The sequence below is a fragment of the Hemiscyllium ocellatum genome, unplaced genomic scaffold, assembly GCF_020745735.1.
Source record: "Hemiscyllium ocellatum isolate sHemOce1 unplaced genomic scaffold, sHemOce1.pat.X.cur. scaffold_1333_pat_ctg1, whole genome shotgun sequence".
Lineage (NCBI taxonomy): Eukaryota > Metazoa > Chordata > Chondrichthyes > Orectolobiformes > Hemiscylliidae > Hemiscyllium > Hemiscyllium ocellatum.
In genome coordinates, this window is record NW_026867745.1 from 50,407 (window position 1) to 72,532 (window position 22,126).

General features: G+C 51.4%; 11 non-coding genes across 11 annotated transcripts; all 11 read right to left on the reverse strand.

The window, feature by feature from the left end:
* Positions 1 to 644: 644 nt before the first annotated feature.
* On the reverse strand, positions 645 to 836 carry LOC132809788 (U2 spliceosomal RNA). The gene has a single exon (XR_009642533.1). It is a non-coding gene; the product is annotated as a U2 spliceosomal RNA (small nuclear RNA).
* A 1,803-nt stretch (positions 837 to 2,639) lies between these two features.
* LOC132809789 (U2 spliceosomal RNA) lies at positions 2,640 to 2,831 on the reverse strand. The gene has a single exon (XR_009642534.1). It is a non-coding gene; the product is annotated as a U2 spliceosomal RNA (small nuclear RNA).
* A 1,798-nt stretch (positions 2,832 to 4,629) lies between these two features.
* On the reverse strand, positions 4,630 to 4,821 carry LOC132809790 (U2 spliceosomal RNA). The gene has a single exon (XR_009642535.1). It is a non-coding gene; the product is annotated as a U2 spliceosomal RNA (small nuclear RNA).
* A 1,799-nt stretch (positions 4,822 to 6,620) lies between these two features.
* On the reverse strand, positions 6,621 to 6,812 carry LOC132809791 (U2 spliceosomal RNA). The gene has a single exon (XR_009642536.1). It is a non-coding gene; the product is annotated as a U2 spliceosomal RNA (small nuclear RNA).
* Positions 6,813 to 8,622: 1,810 nt separating this feature from the next.
* LOC132809792 (U2 spliceosomal RNA) lies at positions 8,623 to 8,814 on the reverse strand. Its single transcript, XR_009642538.1, has one exon. It is a non-coding gene; the product is annotated as a U2 spliceosomal RNA (small nuclear RNA).
* Positions 8,815 to 10,613: 1,799 nt separating this feature from the next.
* LOC132809793 (U2 spliceosomal RNA) lies at positions 10,614 to 10,805 on the reverse strand. The gene has a single exon (XR_009642539.1). It is a non-coding gene; the product is annotated as a U2 spliceosomal RNA (small nuclear RNA).
* Positions 10,806 to 12,594: 1,789 nt separating this feature from the next.
* On the reverse strand, positions 12,595 to 12,786 carry LOC132809794 (U2 spliceosomal RNA). The gene has a single exon (XR_009642540.1). It is a non-coding gene; the product is annotated as a U2 spliceosomal RNA (small nuclear RNA).
* A 1,811-nt stretch (positions 12,787 to 14,597) lies between these two features.
* LOC132809795 (U2 spliceosomal RNA) lies at positions 14,598 to 14,789 on the reverse strand. The gene has a single exon (XR_009642541.1). It is a non-coding gene; the product is annotated as a U2 spliceosomal RNA (small nuclear RNA).
* Positions 14,790 to 16,599: 1,810 nt separating this feature from the next.
* LOC132809796 (U2 spliceosomal RNA) lies at positions 16,600 to 16,791 on the reverse strand. Its single transcript, XR_009642542.1, has one exon. It is a non-coding gene; the product is annotated as a U2 spliceosomal RNA (small nuclear RNA).
* Positions 16,792 to 18,601: 1,810 nt separating this feature from the next.
* Positions 18,602 to 18,793, reverse strand: LOC132809799 (U2 spliceosomal RNA). Its single transcript, XR_009642544.1, has one exon. It is a non-coding gene; the product is annotated as a U2 spliceosomal RNA (small nuclear RNA).
* A 1,810-nt stretch (positions 18,794 to 20,603) lies between these two features.
* Positions 20,604 to 20,795, reverse strand: LOC132809800 (U2 spliceosomal RNA). Its single transcript, XR_009642545.1, has one exon. It is a non-coding gene; the product is annotated as a U2 spliceosomal RNA (small nuclear RNA).
* Between the last annotated feature and the right edge of the window lie 1,331 nt (positions 20,796 to 22,126).

Here is a 22,126-nt window from a genome sequence, read left to right on the forward strand (position 1 = left end):
CAGTAGTTTGCGAAGAAACAAACAGAGATGGGGGTTTCACTCTATTCAGGAAACAGACTAAAGACATTTCTTCCTTGTTCAAGAAAATATTAGGATAAATTTGTTGCCTCGGGGGTGGGGGGGGAGGCGGGGGGGTTGGGAAGGGGCTGTGGGGGCTGATCTGATAGCCATTTGACATTGGCTGAGTCATGGGATCCCACAACCTGATTTGACTGTGTTAAAAATCCCACAACACCAGGTTTCAGCCCAACGGGGTTCTTTGAAATTACAGCAGTCACCCCACCCCCCGCCACCGCCGTACCATCGGTGGGATACGTTCCAAGAACGACCGCAGAAGCCCAAAACGGCAGACAAGGGCAAATCCATTCATTCAAATTGGCAAGTTACCTTCCTGGCAGGCCCCTGGTTCCAGAATGTTCCCTGTAGCACGTTGGGGTTACCCCTGTCCTGGCTTTCAGCGTGCTGCACCTTCATCAGGTAACTGCAGAGCAGGTTCATAAGACAGAAAACCCGTAACAAAAGACGATAGTTTCCTGCAACTGAAAAGACAATAGATGCAACAATCACTGACTGCCATCAACACGGCAAACTAGCAAAGGCAAGAGATTCACATTGCATTCACCTGCTTTTGAACTTGGGTAAGCGTTGGGTGCACCATTCCTGGAAACACTGCAATACCAGGCTGATACATGGAGAGGACAGAGCAAGCCCTTAAGCCATCTCCCTGCTCCAAAAATCCATTTAATACAAACACTCCCACCTTCGGGAGATATCAGCGATTAAACTGATAAGAACAGAAACTACACATATTCCAAGCCAAAAGGCCGAGAAGCGATAGCACATTAATACTCCAACGGTGGAGGTCATATTTGCCGACTATCCTTTCCATCAGTTTGATGATATTCAAAGTTCCTTTATTCCCTTACCGTCTACCTTCCTTCCAAGATATCCAACCAGACCGGAAGATCACTCTGCAGCAGTCGCTGTGCTTTCCCCGTGCTTTTCTGTTACGTAGCCGCGTAGGTCGCGCTGACGACCAATCAGATGGCACGGGCCGGAGCCACCGCACGTCAGGTCGACTGCAGAGAGGTTTCTCCCGGTGATCGGGGACAGCGGCGGCGGCAGGGTCATTCATTCCCCCATTCATTCCCCCGGCATCTACAAGATTCACCAGAATTCCTCAGGCAGCACCTTGCAAACCCATGGCCAACGCAGCCTCGAAGGATGACGGCAGCAGATCCACGGGAACACCACCATTCGCAAGTTCTCCCCCCCGCCGAGGCACTCGCTGTCCTGAATTGCAAATATGTCCTTGTTCCTCCGGTGTTACCGGGTCAAAATCGGGAATCCCCGCCCAAACAGCATCGCGGGGCTACCGACAGCACTTGGACTGCAGCGGTTCGAGAGAGCAGCTCACCACCAGGCTGATCTCGGCATGGGCGAGAAATGTTGGCCTTGACGGAAAGATCCTATTCATTGCCTCCCCTTGTGTTGGTGTAGCTTGCCCATAAATGCCAATCATCGTTTCCCTCACGTACAGGATTCGCTCCTCGGCATTCCGCATCAATCCGAAAAGTTGCGAAAAGCGAATTACGTCCGTGCACCCTTTCTTTATCGTCCACTTTCAATATCCTCTCTACTTGTATCCGACTCTCTGTGGAGAATGGGGAGGGAGCTGATCTCCCCGTGTAAACATGTCACGCTGCAAGCGCGCCTCATCACCACCAGCAGCTCGATTCGACATCTCCGTTCACATTGCTGCAGATCGCTGACAACATTATAATCCGACCCAGTTGACAAACTGACAACTGTTTCGCTACTTGCACCGCAAATGATGACAAATCGTTCCAAATCGTACGGGTGGCACAGTGGATCAGTGGTTAGTACGGCTGCCTGGTGGCACCAGGGAGCTGAAGCCAGTTCCAGCCTTGGGCGATCGTCTGCGTGAATAATCTTTACGTACAGACGTAGCTACTAAAGCAGGTCGCTTCCGTACAGTAGTTTGCGAAGAAACAAACAGAGATGGGGGTTTCACTCTATTCAGGAAACAGACTAAAGACATTTCTTTCTTGTTCAAGAAAATATTAGGATAAATTTGTTGCCTCGGGGGTGGGGGGGGAGGCGGGGGGGTTGGGAAGGGGCTGTGGGGGCTGATCTGATAGCCATTTGACATTGGCTGAGTCATGGGATCCCACAACCTGATTTGACTGTGTTAAAAATCCCACAACACCAGGTTTCAGCCCAACGGGGTTCTTTGAAATTACAGCAGTCACCCCACCCCCCGCCACCGCCGTACCATCGGTGGGATACGTTCCAAGAACGACCGCAGAAGCCCAAAACGGCAGACAAGGGCAAATCCATTCATTCAAATTGGCAAGTTACCTTCCTGGCAGGCCCCTGGTTCCAGAATGTTCCCTGTAGCACGTTGGGGTTACCCCTGTCCTGGCTTTCAGCGTGCTGCACCTTCATCAGGTAACTGCAGAGCAGGTTCATAAGACAGAAAACCCGTAACAAAAGACGATAGTTTCCTGCAACTGAAAAGACAATAGATGCAACAATCACTGACTGCCATCAACACGGCAAACTAGCAAAGGCAAGAGATTCACATTGCATTCACCTGCTTTTGAACTTGGGTAAGCGTTGGGTGCACCATTCCTGGAAACACTGCAATACCAGGCTGATACATGGAGAGGACAGAGCAAGCCCTTAAGCCATCTCCCTGCTCCAAAAATCCATTTAATACAAACACTCCCACCTTCGGGAGATATCAGCGATTAAACTGATAAGAACAGAAACTACACATATTCCAAGCCAAAAGGCCGAGAAGCGATAGCACATTAATACTCCAACGGTGGAGGTCATATTTGCCGACTATCCTTTCCATCAGTTTGATGATATTCAAAGTTCCTTTATTCCCTTACCGTCTACCTTCCTTCCAAGATATCCAACCAGACCGGAAGATCACTCTGCAGCAGTCGCTGTGCTTTCCCCGTGCTTTTCTGTCCATCTGTTACGTAGCCGCGTAGGTCGCGCTGACGACCAATCAGATGGCACGGGCCGGAGCCACCGCACGTCAGGTCGACTGCAGAGAGGTTTCTCCCGGTGATCGGGGACAGCGGCGGCGGCAGGGTCATTCATTCCCCCGGCATCTACAAGATTCACCAGAATTCCTCAGGCAGCACCTTGCAAACCCATGGCCAACGCAGCCTCGAAGGATGACGGCAGCAGATCCACGGGAACACCACCATTCGCAAGTTCTCCCCCCCGCCGAGGCACTCGCTGTCCTGAATTGCAAATATGTCCTTGTTCCTCCGGTGTTACCGGGTCAAAATCGGGAATCCCCGCCCAAACAGCATCGCGGGGCTACCGACAGCACTTGGACTGCAGCGGTTCGAGAGAGCAGCTCACCACCAGGCTGATCTCGGCATGGGCGAGAAATGTTGGCCTTGACGGAAAGATCCTATTCATTGCCTCCCCTTGTGTTGGTGTAGCTTGCCCATAAATGCCAATCATCGTTTCCCTCACGTACAGGATTCGCTCCTCGGCATTCCGCATCAATCCGAAAAGTTGCGAAAAGCGAATTACGTCCGTGCACCCTTTCTTTATCGTCCACTTTCAATATCCTCTCTACTTGTATCCGACTCTCTGTGGAGAATGGGGAGGGAGCTGATCTCCCCGTGTAAACATGTCACGCTGCAAGCGCGCCTCATCACCACCAGCAGCTCGATTCGACATCTCCGTTCACATTGCTGCAGATCGCTGACAACATTATAATCCGACCCAGTTGACAAACTGACAACTGTTTCGCTACTTGCACCGCAAATGATGACAAATCGTTCCAAATCGTACGGGTGGCACAGTGGATCAGTGGTTAGTACGGCTGCCTGGTGGCACCAGGGAGCTGAAGCCAGTTCCAGCCTTGGGCGATCGTCTGCGTGAATAATCTTTACGTACAGACGTAGCTACTAAAGCAGGTCGCTTCCGTACAGTAGTTTGCGAAGAAACAAACAGAGATGGGGGTTTCACTCTATTCAGGAAACAGACTAAAGACATTTCTTCCTTGTTCAAGAAAATATTAGGATAAATTTGTTGCCTCGGGGTGGGGGGGGAGGCGGGGGGGTTGGGAAGGGGCTGTGGGGGCTGATCTGATAGCCATTTGACATTGGCTGAGTCATGGGATCCCACAACCTGATTTGACTGTGTTAAAAATCCCACAACACCAGGTTTCAGCCCAACGGGGTTCTTTGAAATTACAGCAGTCACCCCACCCCCCGCCACCGCCGTACCATCGGTGGGATACGTTCCAAGAACGACCGCAGAAGCCCAAAACGGCAGACAAGGGCAAATCCATTCATTCAAATTGGCAAGTTACCTTCCTGGCAGGCCCCTGGTTCCAGAATGTTCCCTGTAGCACGTTGGGGTTACCCCTGTCCTGGCTTTCAGCGTGCTGCACCTTCATCAGGTAACTGCAGAGCAGGTTCATAAGACAGAAAACCCGTAACAAAAGACGATAGTTTCCTGCAACTGAAAAGACAATAGATGCAACAATCACTGACTGCCATCAACACGGCAAACTAGCAAAGGCAAGAGATTCACATTGCATTCACCTGCTTTTGAACTTGGGTAAGCGTTGGGTGCACCATTCCTGGAAACACTGCAATACCAGGCTGATACATGGAGAGGACAGAGCAAGCCCTTAAGCCATCTCCCTGCTCCAAAAATCCATTTAATACAAACACTCCCACCTTCGGGAGATATCAGCGATTAAACTGATAAGAACAGAAACTACACATATTCCAAGCCAAAAGGCCGAGAAGCGATAGCACATTAATACTCCAACGGTGGAGGTCATATTTGCCGACTATCCTTTCCATCAGTTTGATGATATTCAAAGTTCCTTTATTCCCTTACCGTCTACCTTCCTTCCAAGATATCCAACCAGACCGGAAGATCACTCTGCAGCAGTCGCTGTGCTTTCCCCGTGCTTTTCTGTCCATCTGTTACGTAGCCGCGTAGGTCGCGCTGACGACCAATCAGATGGCACGGGCCGGAGCCACCGCACGTCAGGTCGACTGCAGAGAGGTTTCTCCCGGTGATCGGGGACAGCGGCGGCGGCAGGGTCATTCATTCCCCCGGCATCTACAAGATTCACCAGAATTCCTCAGGCAGCACCTTGCAAACCCATGGCCAACGCAGCCTCGAAGGATGACGGCAGCAGATCCACGGGAACACCACCATTCGCAAGTTCTCCCCCCCGCCGAGGCACTCGCTGTCCTGAATTGCAAATATGTCCTTGTTCCTCCGGTGTTACCGGGTCAAAATCGGGAATCCCCGCCCAAACAGCATCGCGGGGCTACCGACAGCACTTGGACTGCAGCGGTTCGAGAGAGCAGCTCACCACCAGGCTGATCTCGGCATGGGCGAGAAATGTTGGCCTTGACGGAAAGATCCTATTCATTGCCTCCCCTTGTGTTGGTGTAGCTTGCCCATAAATGCCAATCATCGTTTCCCTCACGTACAGGATTCGCTCCTCGGCATTCCGCATCAATCCGAAAAGTTGCGAAAAGCGAATTACGTCCGTGCACCCTTTCTTTATCGTCCACTTTCAATATCCTCTCTACTTGTATCCGACTCTCTGTGGAGAATGGGGAGGGAGCTGATCTCCCCGTGTAAACATGTCACGCTGCAAGCGCGCCTCATCACCACCAGCAGCTCGATTCGACATCTCCGTTCACATTGCTGCAGATCGCTGACAACATTATAATCCGACCCAGTTGACAAACTGACAACTGTTTCGCTACTTGCACCGCAAATGATGACAAATCGTTCCAAATCGTACGGGTGGCACAGTGGATCAGTGGTTAGTACGGCTGCCTGGTGGCACCAGGGAGCTGAAGCCAGTTCCAGCCTTGGGCGATCGTCTGCGTGAATAATCTTTACGTACAGACGTAGCTACTAAAGCAGGTCGCTTCCGTACAGTAGTTTGCGAAGAAACAAACAGAGATGGGGGTTTCACTCTATTCAGGAAACAGACTAAAGACATTTCTTCCTTGTTCAAGAAAATATTAGGATAAATTTGTTGCCTCGGGGGTGGGGGGGGAGGCGGGGGGGTTGGGAAGGGGCTGTGGGGGCTGATCTGATAGCCATTTGACATTGGCTGAGTCATGGGATCCCACAACCTGATTTGACTGTGTTAAAAATCCCACAACACCAGGTTTCAGCCCAACGGGGTTCTTTGAAATTACAGCAGTCACCCCACCCCCCGCCACCGCCGTACCATCGGTGGGATACGTTCCAAGAACGACCGCAGAAGCCCAAAACGGCAGACAAGGGCAAATCCATTCATTCAAATTGGCAAGTTACCTTCCTGGCAGGCCCCTGGTTCCAGAATGTTCCCTGTAGCACGTTGGGGTTACCCCTGTCCTGGCTTTCAGCGTGCTGCACCTTCATCAGGTAACTGCAGAGCAGGTTCATAAGACAGAAAACCCGTAACAAAAGACGATAGTTTCCTGCAACTGAAAAGACAATAGATGCAACAATCACTGACTGCCATCAACACGGCAAACTAGCAAAGGCAAGAGATTCACATTGCATTCACCTGCTTTTGAACTTGGGTAAGCGTTGGGTGCACCATTCCTGGAAACACTGCAATACCAGGCTGATACATGGAGAGGACAGAGCAAGCCCTTAAGCCATCTCCCTGCTCCAAAAATCCATTTAATACAAACACTCCCACCTTCGGGAGATATCAGCGATTAAACTGATAAGAACAGAAACTACACATATTCCAAGCCAAAAGGCCGAGAAGCGATAGCACATTAATACTCCAACGGTGGAGGTCATATTTGCCGACTATCCTTTCCATCAGTTTGATGATATTCAAAGTTCCTTTATTCCCTTACCGTCTACCTTCCTTCCAAGATATCCAACCAGACCGGAAGATCACTCTGCAGCAGTCGCTGTGCTTTCCCCGTGCTTTTCTGTTACGTAGCCGCGTAGGTCGCGCTGACGACCAATCAGATGGCACGGGCCGGAGCCACCGCACGTCAGGTCGACTGCAGAGAGGTTTCTCCCGGTGATCGGGGACAGCGGCGGCGGCAGGGTCATTCATTCCCCGGCAGGGTCATTCATTCCCCCGGCATCTACAAGATTCACCAGAATTCCTCAGGCAGCACCTTGCAAACCCATGGCCAACGCAGCCTCGAAGGATGACGGCAGCAGATCCACGGGAACACCACCATTCGCAAGTTCTCCCCCCCGCCGAGGCACTCGCTGTCCTGAATTGCAAATATGTCCTTGTTCCTCCGGTGTTACCGGGTCAAAATCGGGAATCCCCGCCCAAACAGCATCGCGGGGCTACCGACAGCACTTGGACTGCAGCGGTTCGAGAGAGCAGCTCACCACCAGGCTGATCTCGGCATGGGCGAGAAATGTTGGCCTTGACGGAAAGATCCTATTCATTGCCTCCCCTTGTGTTGGTGTAGCTTGCCCATAAATGCCAATCATCGTTTCCCTCACGTACAGGATTCGCTCCTCGGCATTCCGCATCAATCCGAAAAGTTGCGAAAAGCGAATTACGTCCGTGCACCCTTTCTTTATCGTCCACTTTCAATATCCTCTCTACTTGTATCCGACTCTCTGTGGAGAATGGGGAGGGAGCTGATCTCCCCGTGTAAACATGTCACGCTGCAAGCGCGCCTCATCACCACCAGCAGCTCGATTCGACATCTCCGTTCACATTGCTGCAGATCGCTGACAACATTATAATCCGACCCAGTTGACAAACTGACAACTGTTTCGCTACTTGCACCGCAAATGATGACAAATCGTTCCAAATCGTACGGGTGGCACAGTGGATCAGTGGTTAGTACGGCTGCCTGGTGGCACCAGGGAGCTGAAGCCAGTTCCAGCCTTGGGCGATCGTCTGCGTGAATAATCTTTACGTACAGACGTAGCTACTAAAGCAGGTCGCTTCCGTACAGTAGTTTGCGAAGAAACAAACAGAGATGGGGGTTTCACTCTATTCAGGAAACAGACTAAAGACATTTCTTTCTTGTTCAAGAAAATATTAGGATAAATTTGTTGCCTCGGGGTTGGGGGGGAGGCGGGGGGGTTGGGAAGGGGCTGTGGGGGCTGATCTGATAGCCATTTGACATTGGCTGAGTCATGGGATCCCACAACCTGATTTGACTGTGTTAAAAATCCCACAACACCAGGTTTCAGCCCAACGGGGTTCTTTGAAATTACAGCAGTCACCCCACCCCCCGCCACCGCCGTACCATCGGTGGGATACGTTCCAAGAACGACCGCAGAAGCCCAAAACGGCAGACAAGGGCAAATCCATTCATTCAAATTGGCAAGTTACCTTCCTGGCAGGCCCCTGGTTCCAGAATGTTCCCTGTAGCACGTTGGGGTTACCCCTGTCCTGGCTTTCAGCGTGCTGCACCTTCATCAGGTAACTGCAGAGCAGGTTCATAAGACAGAAAACCCGTAACAAAAGACGATAGTTTCCTGCAACTGAAAAGACAATAGATGCAACAATCACTGACTGCCATCAACACGGCAAACTAGCAAAGGCAAGAGATTCACATTGCATTCACCTGCTTTTGAACTTGGGTAAGCGTTGGGTGCACCATTCCTGGAAACACTGCAATACCAGGCTGATACATGGAGAGGACAGAGCAAGCCCTTAAGCCATCTCCCTGCTCCAAAAATCCATTTAATACAAACACTCCCACCTTCGGGAGATATCAGCGATTAAACTGATAAGAACAGAAACTACACATATTCCAAGCCAAAAGGCCGAGAAGCGATAGCACATTAATACTCCAACGGTGGAGGTCATATTTGCCGACTATCCTTTCCATCAGTTTGATGATATTCAAAGTTCCTTTATTCCCTTACCGTCTACCTTCCTTCCAAGATATCCAACCAGACCGGAAGATCACTCTGCAGCAGTCGCTGTGCTTTCCCCGTGCTTTTCTGTCCATCTGTTACGTAGCCGCGTAGGTCGCGCTGACGACCAATCAGATGGCACGGGCCGGAGCCACCGCACGTCAGGTCGACTGCAGAGAGGTTTCTCCCGGTGATCGGGGACAGCGGCGGCGGCAGGGTCATTCATTCCCCCGGCATCTACAAGATTCACCAGAATTCCTCAGGCAGCACCTTGCAAACCCATGGCCAACGCAGCCTCGAAGGATGACGGCAGCAGATCCACGGGAACACCACCATTCGCAAGTTCTCCCCCCCGCCGAGGCACTCGCTGTCCTGAATTGCAAATATGTCCTTGTTCCTCCGGTGTTACCGGGTCAAAATCGGGAATCCCCGCCCAAACAGCATCGCGGGGCTACCGACAGCACTTGGACTGCAGCGGTTCGAGAGAGCAGCTCACCACCAGGCTGATCTCGGCATGGGCGAGAAATGTTGGCCTTGACGGAAAGATCCTATTCATTGCCTCCCCTTGTGTTGGTGTAGCTTGCCCATAAATGCCAATCATCGTTTCCCTCACGTACAGGATTCGCTCCTCGGCATTCCGCATCAATCCGAAAAGTTGCGAAAAGCGAATTACGTCCGTGCACCCTTTCTTTATCGTCCACTTTCAATATCCTCTCTACTTGTATCCGACTCTCTGTGGAGAATGGGGAGGGAGCTGATCTCCCCGTGTAAACATGTCACGCTGCAAGCGCGCCTCATCACCACCAGCAGCTCGATTCGACATCTCCGTTCACATTGCTGCAGATCGCTGACAACATTATAATCCGACCCAGTTGACAAACTGACAACTGTTTCGCTACTTGCACCGCAAATGATGACAAATCGTTCCAAATCGTACGGGTGGCACAGTGGATCAGTGGTTAGTACGGCTGCCTGGTGGCACCAGGGAGCTGAAGCCAGTTCCAGCCTTGGGCGATCGTCTGCGTGAATAATCTTTACGTACAGACGTAGCTACTAAAGCAGGTCGCTTCCGTACAGTAGTTTGCGAAGAAACAAACAGAGATGGGGGTTTCACTCTATTCAGGAAACAGACTAAAGACATTTCTTCCTTGTTCAAGAAAATATTAGGATAAATTTGTTGCCTCGGGGGTGGGGGGGGAGGCGGGGGGGTTGGGAAGGGGCTGTGGGGGCTGATCTGATAGCCATTTGACATTGGCTGAGTCATGGGATCCCACAACCTGATTTGACTGTGTTAAAAATCCCACAACACCAGGTTTCAGCCCAACGGGGTTCTTTGAAATTACAGCAGTCACCCCACCCCCCGCCACCGCCGTACCATCGGTGGGATACGTTCCAAGAACGACCGCAGAAGCCCAAAACGGCAGACAAGGGCAAATCCATTCATTCAAATTGGCAAGTTACCTTCCTGGCAGGCCCCTGGTTCCAGAATGTTCCCTGTAGCACGTTGGGGTTACCCCTGTCCTGGCTTTCAGCGTGCTGCACCTTCATCAGGTAACTGCAGAGCAGGTTCATAAGACAGAAAACCCGTAACAAAAGACGATAGTTTCCTGCAACTGAAAAGACAATAGATGCAACAATCACTGACTGCCATCAACACGGCAAACTAGCAAAGGCAAGAGATTCACATTGCATTCACCTGCTTTTGAACTTGGGTAAGCGTTGGGTGCACCATTCCTGGAAACACTGCAATACCAGGCTGATACATGGAGAGGACAGAGCAAGCCCTTAAGCCATCTCCCTGCTCCAAAAATCCATTTAATACAAACACTCCCACCTTCGGGAGATATCAGCGATTAAACTGATAAGAACAGAAACTACACATATTCCAAGCCAAAAGGCCGAGAAGCGATAGCACATTAATACTCCAACGGTGGAGGTCATATTTGCCGACTATCCTTTCCATCAGTTTGATGATATTCAAAGTTCCTTTATTCCCTTACCGTCTACCTTCCTTCCAAGATATCCAACCAGACCGGAAGATCACTCTGCAGCAGTCGCTGTGCTTTCCCCGTGCTTTTCTGTCCATCTGTTACGTAGCCGCGTAGGTCGCGCTGACGACCAATCAGATGGCACGGGCCGGAGCCACCGCACGTCAGGTCGACTGCAGAGAGGTTTCTCCCGGTGATCGGGGACAGCGGCGGCGGCAGGGTCATTCATTCCCCCGGCATCTACAAGATTCACCAGAATTCCTCAGGCAGCACCTTGCAAACCCATGGCCAACGCAGCCTCGAAGGATGACGGCAGCAGATCCACGGGAACACCACCATTCGCAAGTTCTCCCCCCCGCCGAGGCACTCGCTGTCCTGAATTGCAAATATGTCCTTGTTCCTCCGGTGTTACCGGGTCAAAATCGGGAATCCCCGCCCAAACAGCATCGCGGGGCTACCGACAGCACTTGGACTGCAGCGGTTCGAGAGAGCAGCTCACCACCAGGCTGATCTCGGCATGGGCGAGAAATGTTGGCCTTGACGGAAAGATCCTATTCATTGCCTCCCCTTGTGTTGGTGTAGCTTGCCCATAAATGCCAATCATCGTTTCCCTCACGTACAGGATTCGCTCCTCGGCATTCCGCATCAATCCGAAAAGTTGCGAAAAGCGAATTACGTCCGTGCACCCTTTCTTTATCGTCCACTTTCAATATCCTCTCTACTTGTATCCGACTCTCTGTGGAGAATGGGGAGGGAGCTGATCTCCCCGTGTAAACATGTCACGCTGCAAGCGCGCCTCATCACCACCAGCAGCTCGATTCGACATCTCCGTTCACATTGCTGCAGATCGCTGACAACATTATAATCCGACCCAGTTGACAAACTGACAACTGTTTCGCTACTTGCACCGCAAATGATGACAAATCGTTCCAAATCGTACGGGTGGCACAGTGGATCAGTGGTTAGTACGGCTGCCTGGTGGCACCAGGGAGCTGAAGCCAGTTCCAGCCTTGGGCGATCGTCTGCGTGAATAATCTTTACGTACAGACGTAGCTACTAAAGCAGGTCGCTTCCGTACAGTAGTTTGCGAAGAAACAAACAGAGATGGGGGTTTCACTCTATTCAGGAAACAGACTAAAGACATTTCTTCCTTGTTCAAGAAAATATTAGGATAAATTTGTTGCCTCGGGGGTGGGGGGGGGGGGGGGGGGGGGGGGGGGGGCTGATCTGATAGCCATTTGACATTGGCTGAGTCATGGGATCCCACAACCTGATTTGACTGTGTTAAAAATCCCACAACACCAGGTTTCAGCCCAACGGGGTTCTTTGAAATTACAGCAGTCACCCCACCCCCCGCCACCGCCGTACCATCGGTGGGATACGTTCCAAGAACGACCGCAGAAGCCCAAAACGGCAGACAAGGGCAAATCCATTCATTCAAATTGGCAAGTTACCTTCCTGGCAGGCCCCTGGTTCCAGAATGTTCCCTGTAGCACGTTGGGGTTACCCCTGTCCTGGCTTTCAGCGTGCTGCACCTTCATCAGGTAACTGCAGAGCAGGTTCATAAGACAGAAAACCCGTAACAAAAGACGATAGTTTCCTGCAACTGAAAAGACAATAGATGCAACAATCACTGACTGCCATCAACACGGCAAACTAGCAAAGGCAAGAGATTCACATTGCATTCACCTGCTTTTGAACTTGGGTAAGCGTTGGGTGCACCATTCCTGGAAACACTGCAATACCAGGCTGATACATGGAGAGGACAGAGCAAGCCCTTAAGCCATCTCCCTGCTCCAAAAATCCATTTAATACAAACACTCCCACCTTCGGGAGATATCAGCGATTAAACTGATAAGAACAGAAACTACACATATTCCAAGCCAAAAGGCCGAGAAGCGATAGCACATTAATACTCCAACGGTGGAGGTCATATTTGCCGACTATCCTTTCCATCAGTTTGATGATATTCAAAGTTCCTTTATTCCCTTACCGTCTACCTTCCTTCCAAGATATCCAACCAGACCGGAAGATCACTCTGCAGCAGTCGCTGTGCTTTCCCCGTGCTTTTCTGTTACGTAGCCGCGTAGGTCGCGCTGACGACCAATCAGATGGCACGGGCCGGAGCCACCGCACGTCAGGTCGACTGCAGAGAGGTTTCTCCCGGTGATCGGGGACAGCGGCGGCGGCAGGGTCATTCATTCCCCCGGCAGGGTCATTCATTCCCCGGCATCTACAAGATTCACCAGAATTCCTCAGGCAGCACCTTGCAAACCCATGGCCAACGCAGCCTCGAAGGATGACGGCAGCAGATCCACGGGAACACCACCATTCGCAAGTTCTCCCCCCCGCCGAGGCACTCGCTGTCCTGAATTGCAAATATGTCCTTGTTCCTCCGGTGTTACCGGGTCAAAATCGGGAATCCCCGCCCAAACAGCATCGCGGGGCTACCGACAGCACTTGGACTGCAGCGGTTCGAGAGAGCAGCTCACCACCAGGCTGATCTCGGCATGGGCGAGAAATGTTGGCCTTGACGGAAAGATCCTATTCATTGCCTCCCCTTGTGTTGGTGTAGCTTGCCCATAAATGCCAATCATCGTTTCCCTCACGTACAGGATTCGCTCCTCGGCATTCCGCATCAATCCGAAAAGTTGCGAAAAGCGAATTACGTCCGTGCACCCTTTCTTTATCGTCCACTTTCAATATCCTCTCTACTTGTATCCGACTCTCTGTGGAGAATGGGGAGGGAGCTGATCTCCCCGTGTAAACATGTCACGCTGCAAGCGCGCCTCATCACCACCAGCAGCTCGATTCGACATCTCCGTTCACATTGCTGCAGATCGCTGACAACATTATAATCCGACCCAGTTGACAAACTGACAACTGTTTCGCTACTTGCACCGCAAATGATGACAAATCGTTCCAAATCGTACGGGTGGCACAGTGGATCAGTGGTTAGTACGGCTGCCTGGTGGCACCAGGGAGCTGAAGCCAGTTCCAGCCTTGGGCGATCGTCTGCGTGAATAATCTTTACGTACAGACGTAGCTACTAAAGCAGGTCGCTTCCGTACAGTAGTTTGCGAAGAAACAAACAGAGATGGGGGTTTCACTCTATTCAGGAAACAGACTAAAGACATTTCTTTCTTGTTCAAGAAAATATTAGGATAAATTTGTTGCCTCGGGGTTGGGGGGGGAGGCGGGGGGGTTGGGAAGGGGCTGTGGGGGCTGATCTGATAGCCATTTGACATTGGCTGAGTCATGGGATCCCACAACCTGATTTGACTGTGTTAAAAATCCCACAACACCAGGTTTCAGCCCAACGGGGTTCTTTGAAATTACAGCAGTCACCCCACCCCCCGCCACCGCCGTACCATCGGTGGGATACGTTCCAAGAACGACCGCAGAAGCCCAAAACGGCAGACAAGGGCAAATCCATTCATTCAAATTGGCAAGTTACCTTCCTGGCAGGCCCCTGGTTCCAGAATGTTCCCTGTAGCACGTTGGGGTTACCCCTGTCCTGGCTTTCAGCGTGCTGCACCTTCATCAGGTAACTGCAGAGCAGGTTCATAAGACAGAAAACCCGTAACAAAAGACGATAGTTTCCTGCAACTGAAAAGACAATAGATGCAACAATCACTGACTGCCATCAACACGGCAAACTAGCAAAGGCAAGAGATTCACATTGCATTCACCTGCTTTTGAACTTGGGTAAGCGTTGGGTGCACCATTCCTGGAAACACTGCAATACCAGGCTGATACATGGAGAGGACAGAGCAAGCCCTTAAGCCATCTCCCTGCTCCAAAAATCCATTTAATACAAACACTCCCACCTTCGGGAGATATCAGCGATTAAACTGATAAGAACAGAAACTACACATATTCCAAGCCAAAAGGCCGAGAAGCGATAGCACATTAATACTCCAACGGTGGAGGTCATATTTGCCGACTATCCTTTCCATCAGTTTGATGATATTCAAAGTTCCTTTATTCCCTTACCGTCTACCTTCCTTCCAAGATATCCAACCAGACCGGAAGATCACTCTGCAGCAGTCGCTGTGCTTTCCCCGTGGTTTTCTGTTACGTAGCCGCGTAGGTCGCGCTGACGACCAATCAGATGGCACGGGCCGGAGCCACCGCACGTCAGGTCGACTGCAGAGAGGTTTCTCCCGGTGATCGGGGACAGCGGCGGCGGCAGGGTCATTCATTCCCCGGCAGGGTCATTCATTCCCCGGCATCTACAAGATTCACCAGAATTCCTCAGGCAGCACCTTGCAAACCCATGGCCAACGCAGCCTCGAAGGATGACGGCAGCAGATCCACGGGAACACCACCATTCGCAAGTTCTCCCCCCCGCCGAGGCACTCGCTGTCCTGAATTGCAAATATGTCCTTGTTCCTCCGGTGTTACCGGGTCAAAATCGGGAATCCCCGCCCAAACAGCATCGCGGGGCTACCGACAGCACTTGGACTGCAGCGGTTCGAGAGAGCAGCTCACCACCAGGCTGATCTCGGCATGGGCGAGAAATGTTGGCCTTGACGGAAAGATCCTATTCATTGCCTCCCCTTGTGTTGGTGTAGCTTGCCCATAAATGCCAATCATCGTTTCCCTCACGTACAGGATTCGCTCCTCGGCATTCCGCATCAATCCGAAAAGTTGCGAAAAGCGAATTACGTCCGTGCACCCTTTCTTTATCGTCCACTTTCAATATCCTCTCTACTTGTATCCGACTCTCTGTGGAGAATGGGGAGGGAGCTGATCTCCCCGTGTAAACATGTCACGCTGCAAGCGCGCCTCATCACCACCAGCAGCTCGATTCGACATCTCCGTTCACATTGCTGCAGATCGCTGACAACATTATAATCCGACCCAGTTGACAAACTGACAACTGTTTCGCTACTTGCACCGCAAATGATGACAAATCGTTCCAAATCGTACGGGTGGCACAGTGGATCAGTGGTTAGTACGGCTGCCTGGTGGCACCAGGGAGCTGAAGCCAGTTCCAGCCTTGGGCGATCGTCTGCGTGAATAATCTTTACGTACAGACGTAGCTACTAAAGCAGGTCGCTTCCGTACAGTAGTTTGCGAAGAAACAAACAGAGATGGGGGTTTCACTCTATTCAGGAAACAGACTAAAGACATTTCTTTCTTGTTCAAGAAAATATTAGGATAAATTTGTTGCCTCGGGGTTGGGGGGGGAGGCGGGGGGGTTGGGAAGGGGCTGTGGGGGCTGATCTGATAGCCATTTGACATTGGCTGAGTCATGGGATCCCACAACCTGATTTGACTGTGTTAAAAATCCCACAACACCAGGTTTCAGCCCAACGGGGTTCTTTGAAATTACAGCAGTCACCCCACCCCCCGCCACCGCCGTACCATCGGTGGGATACGTTCCAAGAACGACCGCAGAAGCCCAAAACGGCAGACAAGGGCAAATCCATTCATTCAAATTGGCAAGTTACCTTCCTGGCAGGCCCCTGGTTCCAGAATGTTCCCTGTAGCACGTTGGGGTTACCCCTGTCCTGGCTTTCAGCGTGCTGCACCTTCATCAGGTAACTGCAGAGCAGGTTCATAAGACAGAAAACCCGTAACAAAAGACGATAGTTTCCTGCAACTGAAAAGACAATAGATGCAACAATCACTGACTGCCATCAACACGGCAAACTAGCAAAGGCAAGAGATTCACATTGCATTCACCTGCTTTTGAACTTGGGTAAGCGTTGGGTGCACCATTCCTGGAAACACTGCAATACCAGGCTGATACATGGAGAGGACAGAGCAAGCCCTTAAGCCATCTCCCTGCTCCAAAAATCCATTTAATACAAACACTCCCACCTTCGGGAGATATCAGCGATTAAACTGATAAGAACAGAAACTACACATATTCCAAGCCAAAAGGCCGAGAAGCGATAGCACATTAATACTCCAACGGTGGAGGTCATATTTGCCGACTATCCTTTCCATCAGTTTGATGATATTCAAAGTTCCTTTATTCCCTTACCGTCTACCTTCCTTCCAAGATATCCAACCAGACCGGAAGATCACTCTGCAGCAGTCGCTGTGCTTTCCCCGTGCTTTTCTGTTACGTAGCCGCGTAGGTCGCGCTGACGACCAATCAGATGGCACGGGCCGGAGCCACCGCACGTCAGGTCGACTGCAGAGAGGTTTCTCCCGGTGATCGGGGACAGCGGCGGCGGCAGGGTCATTCATTCCCCGGCAGGGTCATTCATTCCCCCGGCATCTACAAGATTCACCAGAATTCCTCAGGCAGCACCTTGCAAACCCATGGCCAACGCAGCCTCGAAGGATGACGGCAGCAGATCCACGGGAACACCACCATTCGCAAGTTCTCCCCCCCGCCGAGGCACTCGCTGTCCTGAATTGCAAATATGTCCTTGTTCCTCCGGTGTTACCGGGTCAAAATCGGGAATCCCCGCCCAAACAGCATCGCGGGGCTACCGACAGCACTTGGACTGCAGCGGTTCGAGAGAGCAGCTCACCACCAGGCTGATCTCGGCATGGGCGAGAAATGTTGGCCTTGACGGAAAGATCCTATTCATTGCCTCCCCTTGTGTTGGTGTAGCTTGCCCATAAATGCCAATCATCGTTTCCCTCACGTACAGGATTCGCTCCTCGGCATTCCGCATCAATCCGAAAAGTTGCGAAAAGCGAATTACGTCCGTGCACCCTTTCTTTATCGTCCACTTTCAATATCCTCTCTACTTGTATCCGACTCTCTGTGGAGAATGGGGAGGGAGCTGATCTCCCCGTGTAAACATGTCACGCTGCAAGCGCGCCTCATCACCACCAGCAGCTCGATTCGACATCTCCGTTCACATTGCTGCAGATCGCTGACAACATTATAATCCGACCCAGTTGACAAACTGACAACTGTTTCGCTACTTGCACCGCAAATGATGACAAATCGTTCCAAATCGTACGGGTGGCACAGTGGATCAGTGGTTAGTACGGCTGCCTGGTGGCACCAGGGAGCTGAAGCCAGTTCCAGCCTTGGGCGATCGTCTGCGTGAATAATCTTTACGTACAGACGTAGCTACTAAAGCAGGTCGCTTCCGTACAGTAGTTTGCGAAGAAACAAACAGAGATGGGGGTTTCACTCTATTCAGGAAACAGACCAAAGACATTTCTTTCTTGTTCAAGAAAATATTAGGATAAATTTGTTGCCTCGGGGTTGGGGGGGAGGCGGGGGGGTTGGGAAGGGGCTGTGGGGGCTGATCTGATAGCCATTTGACATTGGCTGAGTCATGGGATCCCACAACCTGATTTGACTGTGTTAAAAATCCCACAACACCAGGTTTCAGCCCAACGGGGTTCTTTGAAATTACAGCAGTCACCCCACCCCCCGCCACCGCCGTACCATCGGTGGGATACGTTCCAAGAACGACCGCAGAAGCCCAAAACGGCAGACAAGGGCAAATCCATTCATTCAAATTGGCAAGTTACCTTCCTGGCAGGCCCCTGGTTCCAGAATGTTCCCTGTAGCACGTTGGGGTTACCCCTGTCCTGGCTTTCAGCGTGCTGCACCTTCATCAGGTAACTGCAGAGCAGGTTCATAAGACAGAAAACCCGTAACAAAAGACGATAGTTTCCTGCAACTGAAAAGACAATAGATGCAACAATCACTGACTGCCATCAACACGGCAAACTAGCAAAGGCAAGAGATTCACATTGCATTCACCTGCTTTTGAACTTGGGTAAGCGTTGGGTGCACCATTCCTGGAAACACTGCAATACCAGGCTGATACATGGAGAGGACAGAGCAAGCCCTTAAGCCATCTCCCTGCTCCAAAAATCCATTTAATACAAACACTCCCACCTTCGGGAGATATCAGCGATTAAACTGATAAGAACAGAAACTACACATATTCCAAGCCAAAAGGCCGAGAAGCGATAGCACATTAATACTCCAACGGTGGAGGTCATATTTGCCGACTATCCTTTCCATCAGTTTGATGATATTCAAAGTTCCTTTATTCCCTTACCGTCTACCTTCCTTCCAAGATATCCAACCAGACCGGAAGATCACTCTGCAGCAGTCGCTGTGCTTTCCCCGTGCTTTTTTCTGTTACGTAGCCGCGTAGGTCGCGCTGACGACCAATCAGATGGCACGGGCCGGAGCCACCGCACGTCAGGTCGACTGCAGAGAGGTTTCTCCCGGTGATCGGGGACAGCGGCGGCGGCAGGGTCATTCATTCCCCCGGCATCATTCATTCCCCGGCATCTACAAGATTCACCAGAATTCCTCAGGCAGCACCTTGCAAACCCATGGCCAACGCAGCCTCGAAGGATGACGGCAGCAGATCCACGGGAACACCACCATTCGCAAGTTCTCCCCCCCGCCGAGGCACTCGCTGTCCTGAATTGCAAATATGTCCTTGTTCCTCCGGTGTTACCGGGTCAAAATCGGGAATCCCCGCCCAAACAGCATCGCGGGGCTACCGACAGCACTTGGACTGCAGCGGTTCGAGAGAGCAGCTCACCACCAGGCTGATCTCGGCATGGGCGAGAAATGTTGGCCTTGACGGAAAGATCCTATTCATTGCCTCCCCTTGTGTTGGTGTAGCTTGCCCATAAATGCCAATCATCGTTTCCCTCACGTACAGGATTCGCTCCTCGGCATTCCGCATCAATCCGAAAAGTTGCGAAAAGCGAATTACGTCCGTGCACCCTTTCTTTATCGTCCACTTTCAATATCCTCTCTACTTGTATCCGACTCTCTGTGGAGAATGGGGAGGGAGCTGATCTCCCCGTGTAAACATGTCACGCTGCAAGCGCGCCTCATCACCACCAGCAGCTCGATTCGACATCTCCGTTCACATTGCTGCAGATCGCTGACAACATTATAATCCGACCCAGTTGACAAACTGACAACTGTTTCGCTACTTGCACCGCAAATGATGACAAATCGTTCCAAATCGTACGGGTGGCACAGTGGATCAGTGGTTAGTACGGCTGCCTGGTGGCACCAGGGAGCTGAAGCCAGTTCCAGCCTTGGGCGATCGTCTGCGTGAATAATCTTTACGTACAGACGTAGCTACTAAAGCAGGTCGCTTCCGTACAGTAGTTTGCGAAGAAACAAACAGAGATGGGGGTTTCACTCTATTCAGGAAACAGACTAAAGACATTTCTTTCTTGTTCAAGAAAATATTAGGATAAATTTGTTGCCTCGGGGTTGGGGGGGGAGGCGGGGGGGTTGGGAAGGGGCTGTGGGGGCTGATCTGATAGCCATTTGACATTGGCTGAGTCATGGGATCCCACAACCTGATTTGACTGTGTTAAAAATCCCACAACACCAGGTTTCAGCCCAACGGGGTTCTTTGAAATTACAGCAGTCACCCCACCCCCCGCCACCGCCGTACCATCGGTGGGATACGTTCCAAGAACGACCGCAGAAGCCCAAAACGGCAGACAAGGGCAAATCCATTCATTCAAATTGGCAAGTTACCTTCCTGGCAGGCCCCTGGTTCCAGAATGTTCCCTGTAGCACGTTGGGGTTACCCCTGTCCTGGCTTTCAGCGTGCTGCACCTTCATCAGGTAACTGCAGAGCAGGTTCATAAGACAGAAAACCCGTAACAAAAGACGATAGTTTCCTGCAACTGAAAAGACAATAGATGCAACAATCACTGACTGCCATCAACACGGCAAACTAGCAAAGGCAAGAGATTCACATTGCATTCACCTGCTTTTGAACTTGGGTAAGCGTTGGGTGCACCATTCCTGGAAACACTGCAATACCAGGCTGATACATGGAGAGGACAGAGCAAGCCCTTAAGCCATCTCCCTGCTCCAAAAATCCATTTAATACAAACACTCCCACCTTCGGGAGATATCAGCGATTAAACTGATAAGAACAGAAACTACACATATTCCAAGCCAAAAGGCCGAGAAGCGATAGCACATTAATACTCCAACGGTGGAGGTCATATTTGCCGACTATCCTTTCCATCAGTTTGATGATATTCAAAGTTCCTTTATTCCCTTACCGTCTACCTTCCTTCCAAGATATCCAACCAGACCGGAAGATCACTCTGCAGCAGTCGCTGTGCTTTCCCCGTGCTTTCTGTTACGTAGCCGCGTAGGTCGCGCTGACGACCAATCAGATGGCACGGGCCGGAGCCACCGCACGTCAGGTCGACTGCAGAGAGGTTTCTCCCGGTGATCGGGGACAGCGGCGGCGGCAGGGTCATTCATTCCCCCAGGGTCATTCATTCCCCCGGCATCTACAAGATTCACCAGAATTCCTCAGGCAGCACCTTGCAAACCCATGGCCAACGCAGCCTCGAAGGATGACGGCAGCAGATCCACGGGAACACCACCATTCGCAAGTTCTCCCCCGGCCGAGGCACTCGCTGTCCTGAATTGCAAATATGTCCTTGTTCCTCCGGTGTTAACGGGTCAAAATCGGGAATCCCCGCCCAAACAGCATCGCGGGGCTACCGACAGCCTTCTGCAGCGGTTCGAGAGAGCAGCTCACCACCAGGCTGATCTCGGCATGGGCGAGAAATGTTGGCCTTGACGGAAAGATCCTATTCATTGCCTCCCCTTGTGTTGGTGTAGCTTGCCCATAAATGCCAATCATCGTTTCCCTCACGTACAGGATTCGCTCCTCGGCATTCCGCATCAATCCGAAAAGTTGCGAAAAGCGAATTACGTCCGTGCACCCTTTCTTTATCGTCCACTTTCAATATCCTCTCTACTTGTATCCGACTCTCTGTGGAGAATGGGGAGGGAGCTGATCTCCCCGTGTAAACATGTCACGCTGCAAGCGCGCCTCATCACCACCAGCAGCTCGATTCGACATCTCCGTTCACATTGCTGCAGATCGCTGACAACATTATAATCCGACCCAGTTGACAAACTGACAACTGTTTCGCTACTTGCACCGCAAATGATGACAAATCGTTCCAAATCGTACGGGTGGCACAGTGGATCAGTGGTTAGTACGGCTGCCTGGTGGCACCAGGGAGCTGAAGCCAGTTCCAGCCTTGGGCGATCGTCTGCGTGAATAATCTTTACGTACAGACGTAGCTACTAAAGCAGGTCGCTTCCGTACAGTAGTTTGCGAAGAAACAAACAGAGATGGGGGTTTCACTCTATTCAGGAAACAGACTAAAGACATTTCTTTCTTGTTCAAGAAAATATTAGGATAAATTTGTTGCCTCGGGGGGGGGGGGGAGGCGGGGGGGTTGGGAAGGGGCTGTGGGGGCTGATCTGATAGCCATTT